Here is a 15271-nt window from a genome sequence, read left to right as displayed (position 1 = left end):
TTGTGAAAAGCAATCAACATGTGAAGCCATGCTTTAACTTTAGATGGGAACGCCAAAGCCAATGCTACACATTGTCATTGTACTTTTACAGATCTTGCTACTGGTGCACTCTTCATCATGAACACCTACTGTTCCAAAACCCCTGTTCACTAACACCATGAAAATAATTTTGTTCAGATGCTAGACGTCTTAAAGTGCAAAGGCAACCTCTTCATTCACAGTGGCCGGCTTTACAGAAGAAGCATTCGAGGGATATGGATGTGTTCCTTGCAGCTGTTTTTGACTTTATGTGCTTAATTCAGTTAGTATAATACTTAAACTTTTCATAGACCTCCACATGCAAAGTTTTGTTTTTTTTCCCCCCCTCTGTCATGTTTTCAATTTTAATTCAATTAAGGCCGGCACGAAAGCTATCGATCCATATTGTTTCCAAACTGCCCTTCTGCAGAAACACAAACACACCTAATGGCATTTGTAACTCTATCCACACACAGAGTGCTCTCCGAATGGCCGGAGATCAACAAAGAGGGGCCGAGACGCAAAGAGTTTCACAACTCACTTACAGCCAGCCTGAGTGATGGCCAGCGGAAGGGAAATCAATAGCAGGAGGGGGAGACACCATCAAAGCTGTCCGCCGACCAGCATCCCGTTGCTGTCGACAGGTTTTAATCCATAAAGCCGGAGTCTCCCCTGCAACAAAGAGAGAGGCAGGAGGCCCCTATCTCAACTCTATTCAGGGCTTTGAATTACAAAGACCTAACATTTTAGTGTTAGAGAGGGCAACATGCATCCAGACTAAAGATCTGAAAGAGTCTTCACAGCCCTCTGCCGCATGTTAATTTCAAAAACTGTTTAGTTCTTCCGTCCACTGTAGCGGTGAACAATTTCATTTAGTTGTGAGCAAAGATATGACTACCGTGACGACCAAAAAAAAAAAAAAAAAAAAAAAAACAAATATATATATACAAAAAGACAAACCTGATTTTCAGGCCCATCTTAGGTGGTGTAGCCTCTCTGACTGACGGCAGAGTAAAGAGGTTTGCCCATGAGTTTGCGCCCTTCTGACAGCCATACATTTTTTAAATTATGTGATAGACCGGGAAATAGTTCAGCGTGGCTTCAAATCAGTTGTACCTCAAATCATTGTGATTAGATAGCTGCCAGCAGGGACACATCTCTGCCCTGCAGAAGAAAGTATGGATACTGATTTTTTTTTTTTTTCCAAGTAAGGTTTTAACTAAACCTTAGAATCATATTACTTAAACTGTAATATTTAATATATGATACAACTATATATATTTGAACAAAGTTTTACCCTTAAAACAATGACATCATGTTCAAGATAGGATAAGAGCTCACAAGGTTTTTTTACAGATTGATTCAAAGTCTCTTTTTAAACGATTTGCGTAAAAACTAAGCTAATGAACGCAATTAATAGAAACAGACTATTAAAATGAACAGCGCTAAAACTGAAGGATTGTAAACAGAGAAAAAAACCATTAAGCTGCGACTTTCAGACAAATGGATGAATTGATAATATAAGTAAGCAGCCAACAGTTTCCGCACACATCAGATTCTCAGTGAATATTTTAACCTCTAGTTCTAGATACAAAGATAAAGGGCAACTAACGTCTTTGCAGACTCCACACATGCTGGATACACACAGTTCAAACTTTTACACAGTTTTAAGCAGCCTTCACACAGTTTAGTGCCCCAGACTCTTTGAGGAACACAGTGACGATCTTACAGCCACTCTGCAAATATTCTTATTTTATTACCTCTAAAGTTTGTATATTCAAAAACGTTAAGCCAAACTGGCTTGTTCACCCAGTCTCGGCTTATAAGGCTGATTCTAAATGATTCTAAACAAACCTGTGATGGTCTGAGGGATCCAGAAGAGGTCCTACCTAAAGAGGGTTTAGTGACTTGCAAATGTTTCCATACCCCTTTAACTTGTTCACACTGTGTTCATTTTTCTTTGCAAAGTGACTCAGGCCTAGTCACACAAGAAGAACGCCTGTGAACATCAATTTTCCTAAGTCTTTCTACAGATTCCCAATTAGATTTGATATACCAGGCGCTGGTTCCTGACTGTTATCATGTGGTGACATATTGTAATACTGTAATCTGAGCAAGCGGGAGGTTGTAGATATTGCAAGCAAGTGAGCCAAAGATGGTGCATTGAAGAACTACATATGTAATGTTGGTGCAAGCAAACCTAAAAATGACCAGATGGCACCAAGTAATGCTGCTCTGCCAAGTAACATTGGAACCAGATTAGCAGAGCGTCAGAAAACCTTACTAACGCTCCCTGTCAGTCAGCCAGTTTGCTATGAACAAATCTGTGAGACGCAGCACTGCGATCAAGTTGAACCAAAATATATACAGTTTAAAACTTCAGTAAGCGACTATAGGTGTGAAAGCTGTATTCATTTTTTTTTTCTGTTTCTTTTTGGATGATTAGTGATTTTTTGTCTTCACAGGAAACTTTTTGTGTACGTTTCCATTTGTATCTGTCATATTGGAACTACAACTACTTTCAAGTTTACTGCTGACTTTTGGCAGTACCAGGATGGATCGTAGAATAATCCAAAAGAGCTTCAGTAGTCAAACCACATCAGCAACAGACAGACGTTTCCAAATGGCTCGAACATAAAAGACCGTTTATAAAGTTTGCTTCAAAACCTTGGCTTCATTCTGCTGTACTGAACTTACAATTGAAAGATCTATTAATGACAAGTAAACTAAAGAGATTCCAAATTGAACTCTTACATGTTGTTTTTTTGTTTTGTTTTTTAACATGTCTGTTAAACAGCTGACTGAGCAGTTAGCTCATATAATTAGCCAGCTAATATCGGCGTGTCTTGCTTGTGATAAATATTGGATATGCAAAGGTGTGTAATAACTACGAGGACTGAAGAGTGTATTGTTAGTCAAAGACATAAACCAGGAATCACACGAGGAAAACTGTGTTGCACAGACTCGCCGTCGGTGAGTTGAAAAGAATCCATAAACGCAGAAGTACAGCGAGTAAAACGAGCATCGAGCTCATTTAATTTCAATAAATGTAGATCTTTAATAATTTATCGAATGAAATTCACACTGGATGTCTGCAACAACCCGAGAAAATTCACTCATGCAAAGCAGTCGAAGCCAATCAGTCCGCAAATGAAGCTGTCGAGTCTTACCCACAACTCAAGTGTCATTTTTATTAAATATTTCAAACTAGAATACTTGTGTTGTACTTGAACTCTTATTAAATTGTCGGCACACTGTCTCTGCTTGCAACTGAAAGGAAAAGGTTCCTTCTTTATTAAACCAGTACAAAAACTAACATTAAAAGTTGTTAAAAAAAATAGTTGTTAAAAAAAATAATTAAAAGTCTCACAAAGGAAATAAACCATCATATAATTCAGTTGGAAAAATATTACATTTGGCTTATTATTGTTAGCTTGAGGAAAAGGGTAATTATTTCATCCAGGAAAACTAAAAATCTTATTTCACATTAAAAATAAGGTGATTAGCAAAGAAATGAGCTTAATAATCAACCTGAAATGAGCCAGAATAAGAAATACATCATATTTTCCTTTAGTAATAAGAGAACCAAATTGCCAGTAATTTAGCATTTTTTTTTTTTTTGCACATACACTTGATTATCATTAATCGAGAATACGATGTACAAAACTATTATTTTTTATTGTGTAACAAGAGAAATTATTTTTCAAACTTTTCTTACTTAAAAAAATACTACTATGCTTTTTTTTTTTTTTTTTAAATATGAAGGACAGGATGATGATATAGGTTTGTAGGCTTCTTCATTCAGAACATTTAAGTTAAAATGTTGTTTAAAACATCTGAGACGAGCTGCTTTGTTTTGTGGCGCATCAGGAGAACAAAGACATCAGCCAAGATGTCAGAAAAATAACAAACGAACTCCATGGACCATTATTGGGTGCCGTTTCCAAAGGCGTGCAAGTGATATATCCGTCTTTTCAAATAATGTGCACCGTGCAAATTATCCAGCCTTCCAATCATTCAGAGAGGAGATTTGAAATGTTGGTAACAACACCAGAATGAATGCAAAAGAAGATCTGGAGCTAGTAAGAGCGATATTGTCCAAAGTAAAGTGAGTCCTGCTACAGCATGGGCTAGAAGCCCACTCAGACAGGAAGATGAACTTGAAAAAGCAAGAAAAATAACCAGGTAACAGTTTTCAAATGTACAAAGACCCTCATAGTTGGAGACGTATCATGGGCTCTTATTGTCAATATTGATCTGTAGTTGTCAGTTGAATATCTGCTTTTTGTTATTCTAATAATAACATGAAAACAAAGTGTGTGCTAATTACTACTTGGTGATTATAGATGAATCATACAATTCTAAATCGGTTCCATTTGTTAAGTCGGGGCTGGTGTTGGTCGAAGTTCCAGAAAATTATGGTGACAACTTTTTTGATGGCTTTACATCAAAATTGACAAAAATTTACATTTTTGTAAATTTCTGACTGAAAGATGGAGTTATTCAAAAATTAAAAACATCTCTTTCAACATGAAGCCGTTTAGTAAAGGGAGATAGTTTAGGTAATTTTGACTTGCATAACACAGGAAAAGTTCAGTCTGATTTGTTGAGGATAGTTTTGCATCTTTTCCACATTTTGGATGAATGTTTTGGTATCGTCTTTTTTTTTTTCTCTCTGCTGCCTGATTAGTCCTGGGAAGTCATCATCGTTCCTGAACGAAATTAAATCAAACTATTTTAACAAATGCACTGCTGTGGAAAGGTTTCAAAGCAACACCCAGCTCACTTTGGCCATGCATGTGCTCTGCATTATGAATGAAAACTCAGCTGTTGAGTCAGCATTATGGACCATCCATCGATCCAGTAAAAATTCGTCCTGACACCCTGACACTCTCTCAGCTCCCCCACATCTGATCCTGGTGTCTCGTCCCGTCGGATCCTTGATCTCCCGTTTCCTCCCCAGCCCCTCCTCTTTTCCCCCTCCTCCCCACAAACCCGGCCGTCTTCATCTGCCCCCTGCAGGACGCGGATAAATGTATGTGCCGGCTCCGGTTTTCAACTTAATGCGTCTGCAGGGGTGTGCGTGTGATCTCACAGCCCGACAGGCTCATGTAATATTCAGCAGACCCCCGAGCCCCCTGGGTGCCACAGGTCTGTCCTGTGATGGAATGGAAGTCTCTGCCCTCATCTCGTCTGAAGATAGGAGTTACCATAACCTTTTTTTTTTCCTTCTTCTTCTTGCCTGCCTCCCATCACTCCTTCCTCCTCCTCCTCCTCCTCCTCCCCCTCCAGACTGTCTGCTCCCCCTCTCACCAGCTACTCTGTCATCTCTCCCATGTTAGCATCCTGCTGTCACCCTTCTGTCCCCGTCTAACCATATGTTGTCTCTCTACTCTCTTTTCTGCCATTCCTCATATTATCTCGCCCTCTTCACAACTCTTGACGCAATCCTTTCTCTTCTTCTTCCTCCTCCTCCTCCTCTGCACCCGTCCCCTCCCCCCTCTCTTCCTGCCACCTCTCCCGGCCTCCAGTCCGCCTGTTTGCTGTCAGCGCAGCGGAATTAGCTGCGTCCTCCTTCCACCTCCCACTCCACCACCACTACCACCACCCGTTAGCTCCTTCTCTTGATCCTGAGGGAAATAACACTGTTGCAGTCTGCTGCCGTTCTTTTTCACAGATCAAAGAGTTGAAATTGAAACTGGCTGGCCGAATAAAAAAAAAAGGAAAAAAAGAATATATATAACAAAAAAAAAGAGGGGGGTAGAAAAATAGCTGGCTCCGTTTGCATCATTCTCTTTCTTCCTGCTGAGCGGGGCGTGGGTCTCTGCAGCCTGCGCGACTGTATGAACTGATGCGGGCCTGTTCATAAACTGTGTGCCCAACAGTTGCTCAGTGCCAAGACTCCCCCTGGTGGAAGGGACTGCTGGGATAAAAAAACAAAACATGGATGCATGAGGAAGCTGTAGCACAAGGCAACAAGTGTGGCACACTCACTTGCTTTGGCAGAGCCAGGGGAATTTGTAAAACAAAATCATTTTTTTCTTTTTTTTTTTTTTAGGTTATCAATTGTAATTTTCTCCAAATACAAAGTTATTTGAAAAATACATCAGTAAGTATTGCTCTTTAGGGGTTATCTGATGTCACAATATTTTTTTTTACCTGCAGGAGTTGTCTACAGTAGAAGGAGGGACAGGGTCGGTCGGCATGCTTTATTGTCTGTCGGCCATATTGGATTTAACTAAAATAATTTCTTGCATTTGCAGCTGATGGCCAGTAGTTGATGGTGTATTTTATGATGCACTAGTGTCCACTTCAGTGGTCTGTGTGCATTTATAACATAAAAATCCACAAGAAGCACAAGAAAATGGCTTTTAGAAAGCTGCCCACTGTAGTGACCATTATGTATGAAAGGGTTGAGTGTTTCATGTTAATCAACTTTTGCACAAAGGAAACAAATATAGAGTTCAACTCATATTAAATAAAATAGAAGGCCTTGTGTTCATCTATAATTAAGCCTCTCTGCTATGACAGCCGGTTGTAACACACTGTGCTAAGTTAGGATTCACGATTCTAGATGAAGTTGGCTCAGTACCATCTAGTGCTATAAAAAAGGTCCGTTTGAAGCTTCAGATTCAAACTGGAGTGAAATTTTACCTTCAATCCATGTTTGTGTGGAAAACACAAACATGTTCAAGTGATCTTGATCTAGATTTAATTCTCAATATTTGCTATAACTTGAAAATGGATTTTCACAGTTGTCACACAATTCAATGTCTAGATATGCAAAGCTGGTACAAACTGAACAGTTCTAGATTTTTATTGGTACTGACACTTTAGAACTAAGCTCTGCTCTGTGTATTTTATTCCAACTATTCATGATTGACCAACAATGACGTGACTTATTTTATAACATTTCTGTCAGGGCAACATTTCATACTGTCCAAGTTGGCTTGGACAGTTTTGATCATTTGGGCCCTACTTTCTTTTTCTCTTTATTCATCTCTGCAGGTTGTAGCGAGAGCAGAAAATGAGGCCAAGCTAGATATACAACATTCCGTATAAATATCAGTGCCATATGATTAATGAATAGCAGTAACTGGTCTGGCTTGAAGGCAATAGAAACAATATTTCTTTTCATAATTTTTCACACAGCAGCTCTCTCACAGTCCCGTCGCTCTCAGTAGGCCACCTTAAAATATCACACAGTGAAACGTTTCTTGAATTGCAAAGTCGTTCCGGGAATCTAAATGGAAGCGCTCGCCCTCTTCCATAGTTGGTTTCATTTTGGTGTAATTCCTGGATTATAATTTGTCTTAAGTCAAATGGAAACTGTTGATATAAACAGTTTCCAGCTGTATTTTAGGCACATTGTCTGTGAAGTCTGTTGGCGTACAACAACAACTTTTTAGTTTCCTTTCTTGGAGTCAATAAGTTTTGGATGCATGTTGGGGATTATTGTTATACAAAAAAAAAAGTAATTTCTCTCCTTTATATTGAGTTTGTATTTTAGTGGTTGTATAGCCACTTTGTGCCCAAAGTTGCAAATTGCAGCTGTTCATACCAGTGTCTCAGTGTTTTACTGCTGGAATGGTCTTCATTGGTGTTTTTATTTTTCTTTAATTGCATCCGTCTTGCAACCTGACCAGTTAGCCTAAACAGAAACTTCAGGAGAGTCATATTTAGGAAACAACCAATCCTAACCAGAAGTCATTCCGTTTTTTAGTGGTTGTTGGTCATTTTGTCGTCTCCCTGAAGACTTTATCATCAGTTTTGGAGAATTGTGCAGCGGTTTTAATGCTGTCGTCGTCCCATGTTACCTTCGGTTGTTGATGGCATTCTGTGTGCGTATACACATACGTTTTTGTTCATTGTGACATGAAGGTATGAGTTGCTAATCTCCCACTCCACTATTGGCCAACATTGTCATGTTGGCCAATGGTCAATCATGGTCAGACCATGGAGACACTTGCATTATCAAGCAATAAAAATACAGTATTTTTTTGACCACTGATATATATTTACATCAAAATCTGACCCCACCATAAAAATTTGATGGCTAAAATGGAGGTTCATTCAACCAGAATACGTTTTGCTAATCTATTACCATCCGGTTTTGGTGAATCTGACTGAATTATAAAATGTGTTGCTCCTTCCAGAGTTGCTGCGGTGTCCATTCAGAGGTGACATTTTGCAAACATTTTTGCAATGCGTCGTTTAAATTGAGTCATACATACGCGGCGAGGCTAAAAGTTAAAATGTGTTGTACAGTGGTCTAATTGAAGGATTATCATCTCCAAGCTACAGACAAACTCCATTTTTGTTCTCGTGCCCTCTCAGCCTCCACTGAATCGTCCAGGAGGACCGACACGCATTTGTCACGCAAGACATTTGGACTGTCACAGCAGTGTGTAGGCAGAGCATGTTGAAGATGGCTGCAATCCACTTAAAGGAGGCTGTGGTGTTGTACAAGCTGCCTCAATGTCATGGCTTCCAGGCATAGCTAACACAGCTGAGCCCTCATTAGTTTCACCTCTGTTTCCCCAACTGCGACAAGTAGAAATGTCACAGAGAAGCTCTTTAGAATCCTGCACAGCCGCGTGTGAAAGGGAAACCGAATCCGCTGTCTGCATAGTTCCTTACGGTTTACAAATCGTTTGAAGCTGCAATCACACGAGTCAGTTCTGTGATGTACAAGAGCCGACGATTCCACCATTTTGATAATGCCACCATTATACCATAATCAGCCAGAACATCTGGATGCACGCTGAACGGCGACCTCCTGCAGAGCAGTGCGCCGACACGGCCGCTTTGATGCAATTTGATTTTTCTGGATCTTAAACTGAAGGAGAAAAAAAAAAAAGTCTTGGCCTGCGTTCAACTTTTTTTTTTTTCCGTAACACAGCAGTGAGGGGAGGGGGAAAAAAAGAAGAAAAAAACCAAACAGTGTGTGATATCCAAACATCTGCCGATGTAAAACGGGAGCAGACAAGAAGGGGCGGGGATGTGTCAAGTGTAGTGGGAGTATCAAGTCAAGTGGGTAATATTCTCACCAGCCGTCTGTGTTTATGTGAGTGTGGAGGTGTTGGGGCTGGGCATGGTGGAGGAGTGATGAGAGAGCATGCTGTGCTTTTTAACATCTGGGCAGCTTCTTTTTTTTTTTTTTTTTGAAGTACCCAGGTGGCTGGTACTGCAACAGCTGCACTGCTTCTCTACTTTCTGCTCACATAAGATCAAGGGAGTTTGACAGACTCTTGATCTGTAACCCCCCCCCTCCCCCTCTCCAACGCCCGTCATCACCACCATTCCCAATAAAATGCAGGCCCCTCCCTCATCCCATTCCTGAGTTATACAACCAGAAACACCACCTACTACCTGGTCCAACAGACGTGCAGATGAATTCGCTCCACAAGTGGGAACAAGCTGACACCTTCCTTCCCATCAACAGTAATCCCCACAGCAGACGTTGAAACCAGTTGTTCCTTTAGTGCCTAATCCAAACTTTAATAATGGTGTATTTTTGTCAGAAGCTTTAGTAAGGTAAAAAAAAAAAAAAACAAACAAAAAAACCTTAAGAACCATAATAGATACTTTGAGTTAGTTATGTTCATTGTTTTTGCACGTAAACAGATTCTTGCCATTAATAGTTTATTAAATCTAAAACACTCGGACACACATAATAATACTACTAATAATAATAATTATAATAGTTGTTAGTCAATCAATATTCCAACTGCAAATCAAAGAAATTCAAAACAAAGTCATATAACAACAAAGCGTAGCATTGATCGAAAAGGTGTAGGAGGTGTAGGTGCAGGAGGCATTCAGCTCATACGTTCCGACTCTTGCGCATTCATTACAAATCAGCCATTTCCACCCTTTGTAGCTTTTGTATAATAAATATTAATAGAATGCAGAGAATCTATGATTAAATTGAGGCAAGAGAAGAAAAAAAAAAAAGAAGAAGAATCTGGAAAGACTGAAGGTATGTCGGCACCAGCAGAGGTTTATTTACCACCATAATGTCTCTACTTTTCTAGTACTGCAAGATGAACGTTTGCAGCATGATCGTATAATCTTGTTACCTAGGTAATTCATATATTGCCTTAGAACTGACATTATGAAAAAGCGCAGTTAAATGCTACACTATGCGGACGCTTTGTCTGCAACAATAAAGATTGCAATGGAATTGACTCGCACACGTTACTCTCTTTATCCACCTGAGGAAGTCGCAAAAAACTGGGAGTCCCTTTGGACTGCAAGAGGCAGTGTGTACATAATTTTGTACAAATCAGAGGCAGTAGAAGCAGCTTTTCAATCTATAAGTGTAAACAGAAAGCAGATGTCCTTTCTCTCTGAAATATATATTTATAGCATGAAAAACATGTCGATTAGTAGACTCTACTGAACTGGATGGAACACGACAACTTTGCTTGGTTTTAAAACACTGAATCTATTTGGATGGTGTGCGTGGGGAGTGTGTCACAGATGAAATCCCTGAGGTTAAATCCCCTGCAGGTGAGACTGGAAGCCGTGAGCCACTCCCCCTTGATCCAGCAATCCCAGCTACATGGTCTGAATCCTAACGCAGCCTGTGATCCTGTTGGATTGCCTTGCATGACGTAAACGGACAAAGCTCGTGTGTCTAGCGCTACAGCAGAATAACGACGCCAGGAAACGCCAGCTAGTTCTTTATGTTTTTTTTTTTTTGTTTTTCCGCATTGTTTAGATTTACCTGATTTCGCTCCAGAATTTTAAAGCGACAACAAACATTTCCACATTTTAACAAGCGGGGCCAGACTTGAAAGACATCTAAAAAGTCAATATATGTCACAGAGCCTCATTCTCCTCTTTGAAATAAACATTTTAACTTCTCTTCTTTCCACTCAGAGTCTCCTACCTCTTAGGAGACTGTCTGGATCTTTGCTCTGGGTTCTAATGATAAAGTTCTTGTCTCCAGTGAGATGAAATTCGCAGTAGTGTTTGGTCAAGATAAAAAAAAAAAGGCTGGTGTAAAGTTTTCTTAGAGAGTTACGGAGTCAGAAGTAATTGCTTATTCATTAAATTTCTCCTGTGTAGTTTACTTTGAACTTTCCTTGCAAGTTGTGGCTCCACAGTGTTTCTTTATGCTCCCCGGCAGCATTTTCCACTCCGGGGCTTCAGTACATTGAAATGTTGAAGGGCAACATACAGCAAGCATATTGCACTAATTGCTTTCAGGACCATTAAAGGAGCAACTCGAATTCTTTTTGGGTTTTTTTCCTCCCTCTTCTTCTCCTTTCACACTTGTCCATTCAGAACCGTCATAACAGAAAAGGTGATTAAATCTGAAGTTCTGTGTGAGGAAATAAAACTGAAATCCCACACCTTCGCAATCTCATTTATGGGCTTGTGCAGAAAGAGTCGAGTGTTTGAGACGAACGGACCAGTCCAAGTGTGCGAGCTTCTAATAAATGTTATCGAGTTCCTTCTCGGTGGGCCGGGAGAAAGTCTTGATGCCTCTCTTTCCATCTCCCACGCGCCACAGACCCTCTATACCCTAATCTAATTTACCAATAAGCTGTCGTAATTATGTCCCAGGATCTGCTCCGCCGTGTGAAATGGGTTCTGTCCTCTGCTCGAGTGGTGCGAGCAAAAGCACTGCCCCGTCGCTCCCGATGAAGCCTGCGACGGGGGAGGCGACGTGACTGGGAGCAGCGGAGTTACAAATGAACATCTTTAGCAGATTAATCGGGGGAACCCCTGATGTGTTCTTCAGGTAGTTAAGGGAGACAATAACGGCAACGCTAATACGGTCTTGATGTCGTTTATGAAATACTATAAAACGGCGATGAGCAGCCTGATCCGGGGTTTTACGACCTCACATAAAACCTGCGTTTTGGGCATTAGTGAAGTTTAATTCCTCTCTGTTTATTTAAAAAAAAAAAAAAAACCCTCCTGCGATCCTCCTCTGTGCTCAAAACAATTTAAAGGCTGCGTTGCACGTTAAGAGCTCCATAATGAGTCTTGCGGTGGGCCGGATTACACTAGAAAGCGTCGGAGTTACCAGGCAGCTGCTTTCTTTTTCTCCTCGACATTCACAGCGGGCAGGCTGAGCTTCTGTGTTTTTTGATTTCTAGTTAATCAGACCTTTCTGATCATGTTTCTAACTGACTAATAATGTTGCAAGTATTTCATTAGCTAACACTGCGGATCTGTGTTCATATGAGGCCTTTGAAATCTTCTACCGCTGCGTGGCTGTGCAGAGGAACTTCGTCGTACCAACCAACTCAGCATTAACTTGGACTAATAACTTTTAAAGATTAGCTACATTAGCTGACTCAGCCTTCCTGTTATCTATTTGTGCACTGGTTATGGTTTGACTCGGTCTGAGCTTTCATATTCACTTTGCACTCTTGATAATTAAGTGGTCCATCATACATATGGCTGAAGGGGCATAGTATCTATATATTTTTTTTAAATTGCGAAATGAGGTTCCCTGAACAAGGTTCCCACATGAACAACTAAAGTGATGGCCTGCAACATTTTAGCATCTGCAGCAGCTTCCTTTTGCTTTCATGTCGGCTTTCACCAGATTTCATCCATGAATTGTCTTGTTACAAGGCAGCAGTGCCAACCACTGCTTCATCCCACTATAGGAAACCGCTTTAGTAAGCTTCATACAATGCATCACATTTTGTTGAATCAGTATACTGGATGCATATCATATGACTTACCACTGCTTGTTGCCTCTCGTATGATTTCCGCTTTAGCTAACCTCCTATGAGCATGCAGCAAACGAGAGTTAATGCAGTGCGTGGGGTAAGAAACAAATGGCTTTTATTCTGCCCAACTTGTTTTGCAGTACCCTGTGGGTAATTACTCCGCCCCCATCAACCATGACCAAAAAAAAAAAAAGCCACGAGCGTTCCCAGTGAGCGACTCGGTAGTCTTATCGTCATCGCTTCATGACCTTTAACAAAGGCGTAGATGGTGCGTCCTAATCTCCATCACCCTCAGTCTGTAGAGGTTATATCAGAGGGGCACAGGAGGCACAGCCTGCTTCCCTCACCATCTGATAACACCTGAGCAGTAACTCTGCTCTAACACAAGAACAGGATTTACACTAAGAGTTAGAAGGTTGGCGGTATTTTTTGTTTTTGTTTTTCAAGAAGTTGGGCGAACCTTTGGAACTGCGCTGGGTTCCAAATGCTCTCCCTTCACCAGAGCCTCTGAAAAATCCTTGCATGATGAGGTGGTGAAGTTATTTTGCCACAGAATGACTGGAGATGTAATTCACCTAATGTGTTGCAGGTTCATAGTTTTAGTTAGTTCCCCATTTCTAATGTTGTTACGTGTCACTGCCCTCATACTTCCAATGCGTTTATGGAGCTGATATGGTTCCTAGGTGATGTAGCCAGCTGTTGCCAGTTCTGAGTTAGCTACCAAATTTAGCAAATGTGGCCAAGATGGAGAAAACCTCGCACCGAATTGTCTGGCGGATGTCCGCATTAAATCCGTCTTGAATACTCACGTTTCTCCACCAAGTGAAGACCACTGGAGTCTGCTGGCGCCTTTAGGTTAATCATCCACAAGCTTTCTGTTGTCTGTCCAAAATACGCATCAAATGAATAGACTCGCAAAAAGTGATAGAAGAGTGATTTGTATGTGTCTGCTTTTTAAATGTTGGGTGGTTAGACTTACATTTCTGCTTTGAGTCAGTGTCCTGGGCCGCCTGCAAGTTGCCTACAGAGGCGTTGATGGCACTTCCTTGAATCCGTTGCATATTTTTCCTTATGAAAGATGACGAGCTGCTTGTTCAGCTTTCCTATTCAGAGAGTACACTTTCATTTTTGATGACATCAAAGCCTGCATGGACTCCCCTAAAGGCTGCGTGTTTTCCCCCCTTGCTGTTACCTCTGTTCACGAAAAATTGTGCCGTATCCCATTAGGTTGGAGCATAATTTAGTTTGTTGATGATACAGCCTTGCTCTGCCTCCTTCAAAATAATGAGCAGGAGCATGCTTCTGTTGTGGGATGAGTTTCTAAATGACTCACCACCACAGATGCTGACTCATTTTAGAAACAATCAACGTAGCAAAACGTCCGGTCTGAACGGGCAGCCCGTAGCGTTGGCTGCAGAGCGTCTCGAAGGTTGTTCTGCTGAACAGGTTGAAGTTGGACCAATACATAAGTCATTCAGAAACAGGGAAACTTTTTCTTACATTGGTTTAGTCTGATCTTGACTAAAATACTGACAATGATTCCAGCTCATTCAAACATCCATTTTTTAATGCTTTTAAACGGTTATCCCTCAGGTAGAAGAGTCTGTAACCCAGCTGATTAGAATACAGGACGAACCCATAATTTGCCCTAAAACCAAAATGGTTTATCAACAATAATTGAACACGGTTTTGAATTTTTACTTTTTTTTTTCTTTATGATTAGTACGTCTGAACAGTAAAGCCTTTTTTTATGTGTGTTTTATGAGAAGATCTTTGAACATGTCATACATTTATAATAGCGTTTCTCTATAATGGATAACCCTCAGTGCATTACTGGATTGTACACGCGGAGTCCGTGAACTGCAGAGGAGGCTGTTGTGTCTGCATGTTGGGATGCAGATGGCGTGCTGCAAGAAGGTGAAGAGGTAACTAATGAGACTCAAAGATTGCACAACCGGCTTTTGCTGGCAAACAGACTCAAATTTACATTGAACCGAAACAAAAGGATCGAAAAGGTGACTTCAAATGCACAGAAACGAAGCAGGAAAAAAAGAAACTAGGAAACGGCAGAGAAACGAAACAATCACCAGCTGCAAAACGACGACGCCCGGAGATGCCGAAGGATCGCGTTGACAACTGCTGCATGTGATTGCGCTGTCTCCTGCAGTTTTCACTTTGGGTCTCTTGCTGCTGTGTAGGAGTGATCAGGAACCTTTTAGAAGCCTGTTCTCAGGAGCCCGCTGTGTCCCAGTTTGTCTCTGTCACCTTTCAGTGCAAAGAGGATTTCATAATGCTCGGCAGAGTCGATGTGTGGGCCCTTTAAAAGTGACTAAGCTCAGGGAACTTTTCTCTTCCCCGAGTAGACAAGTGGCATTATTACCAGTCACTTTTATTTACCAGCCATAATTACACAGAAGTGGGAGGAATGGCAGATTGTTGGACCTTAAATGTCTTCTTTTTTTCCTTTTTCATGCAAAAACAGGTTTTCAAGTCCACAGGTCACCCTGAGAACAGACTCAATCTTCACCTCAAACAAACCATGACAACCGGCT

The 15271-nt window shown here is 40.9% G+C and overlaps 1 protein-coding gene and 1 long non-coding RNA gene across 3 annotated transcripts in view; one reads left to right on the top strand and one right to left on the bottom strand.

The window, feature by feature from the left end:
- Positions 1-15271, top strand: part of LOC103152898 (carbonic anhydrase-related protein 10) — a 277583-nt gene that overhangs the window by 168412 nt on the left and 93900 nt on the right. The gene's annotated exons all lie outside the window — the stretch shown is intronic.
- On the bottom strand, positions 11270-14448 carry LOC107833126 (uncharacterized). Its single transcript, XR_001658837.1, has 2 exons — positions 13699-14448; positions 11270-13601 (listed from the first exon to the last, which is right to left on the bottom strand). It is a non-coding gene; the product is annotated as an uncharacterized LOC107833126 (long non-coding RNA).

This window comes from Poecilia formosa, unplaced genomic scaffold, assembly GCF_000485575.1.
Source record: "Poecilia formosa unplaced genomic scaffold, Poecilia_formosa-5.1.2 Scaffold333, whole genome shotgun sequence".
In the NCBI taxonomy this organism is placed as follows: domain Eukaryota; kingdom Metazoa; phylum Chordata; class Actinopteri; order Cyprinodontiformes; family Poeciliidae; genus Poecilia; species Poecilia formosa.
This window is presented reverse-complemented; position numbering and strand designations above follow the sequence as displayed.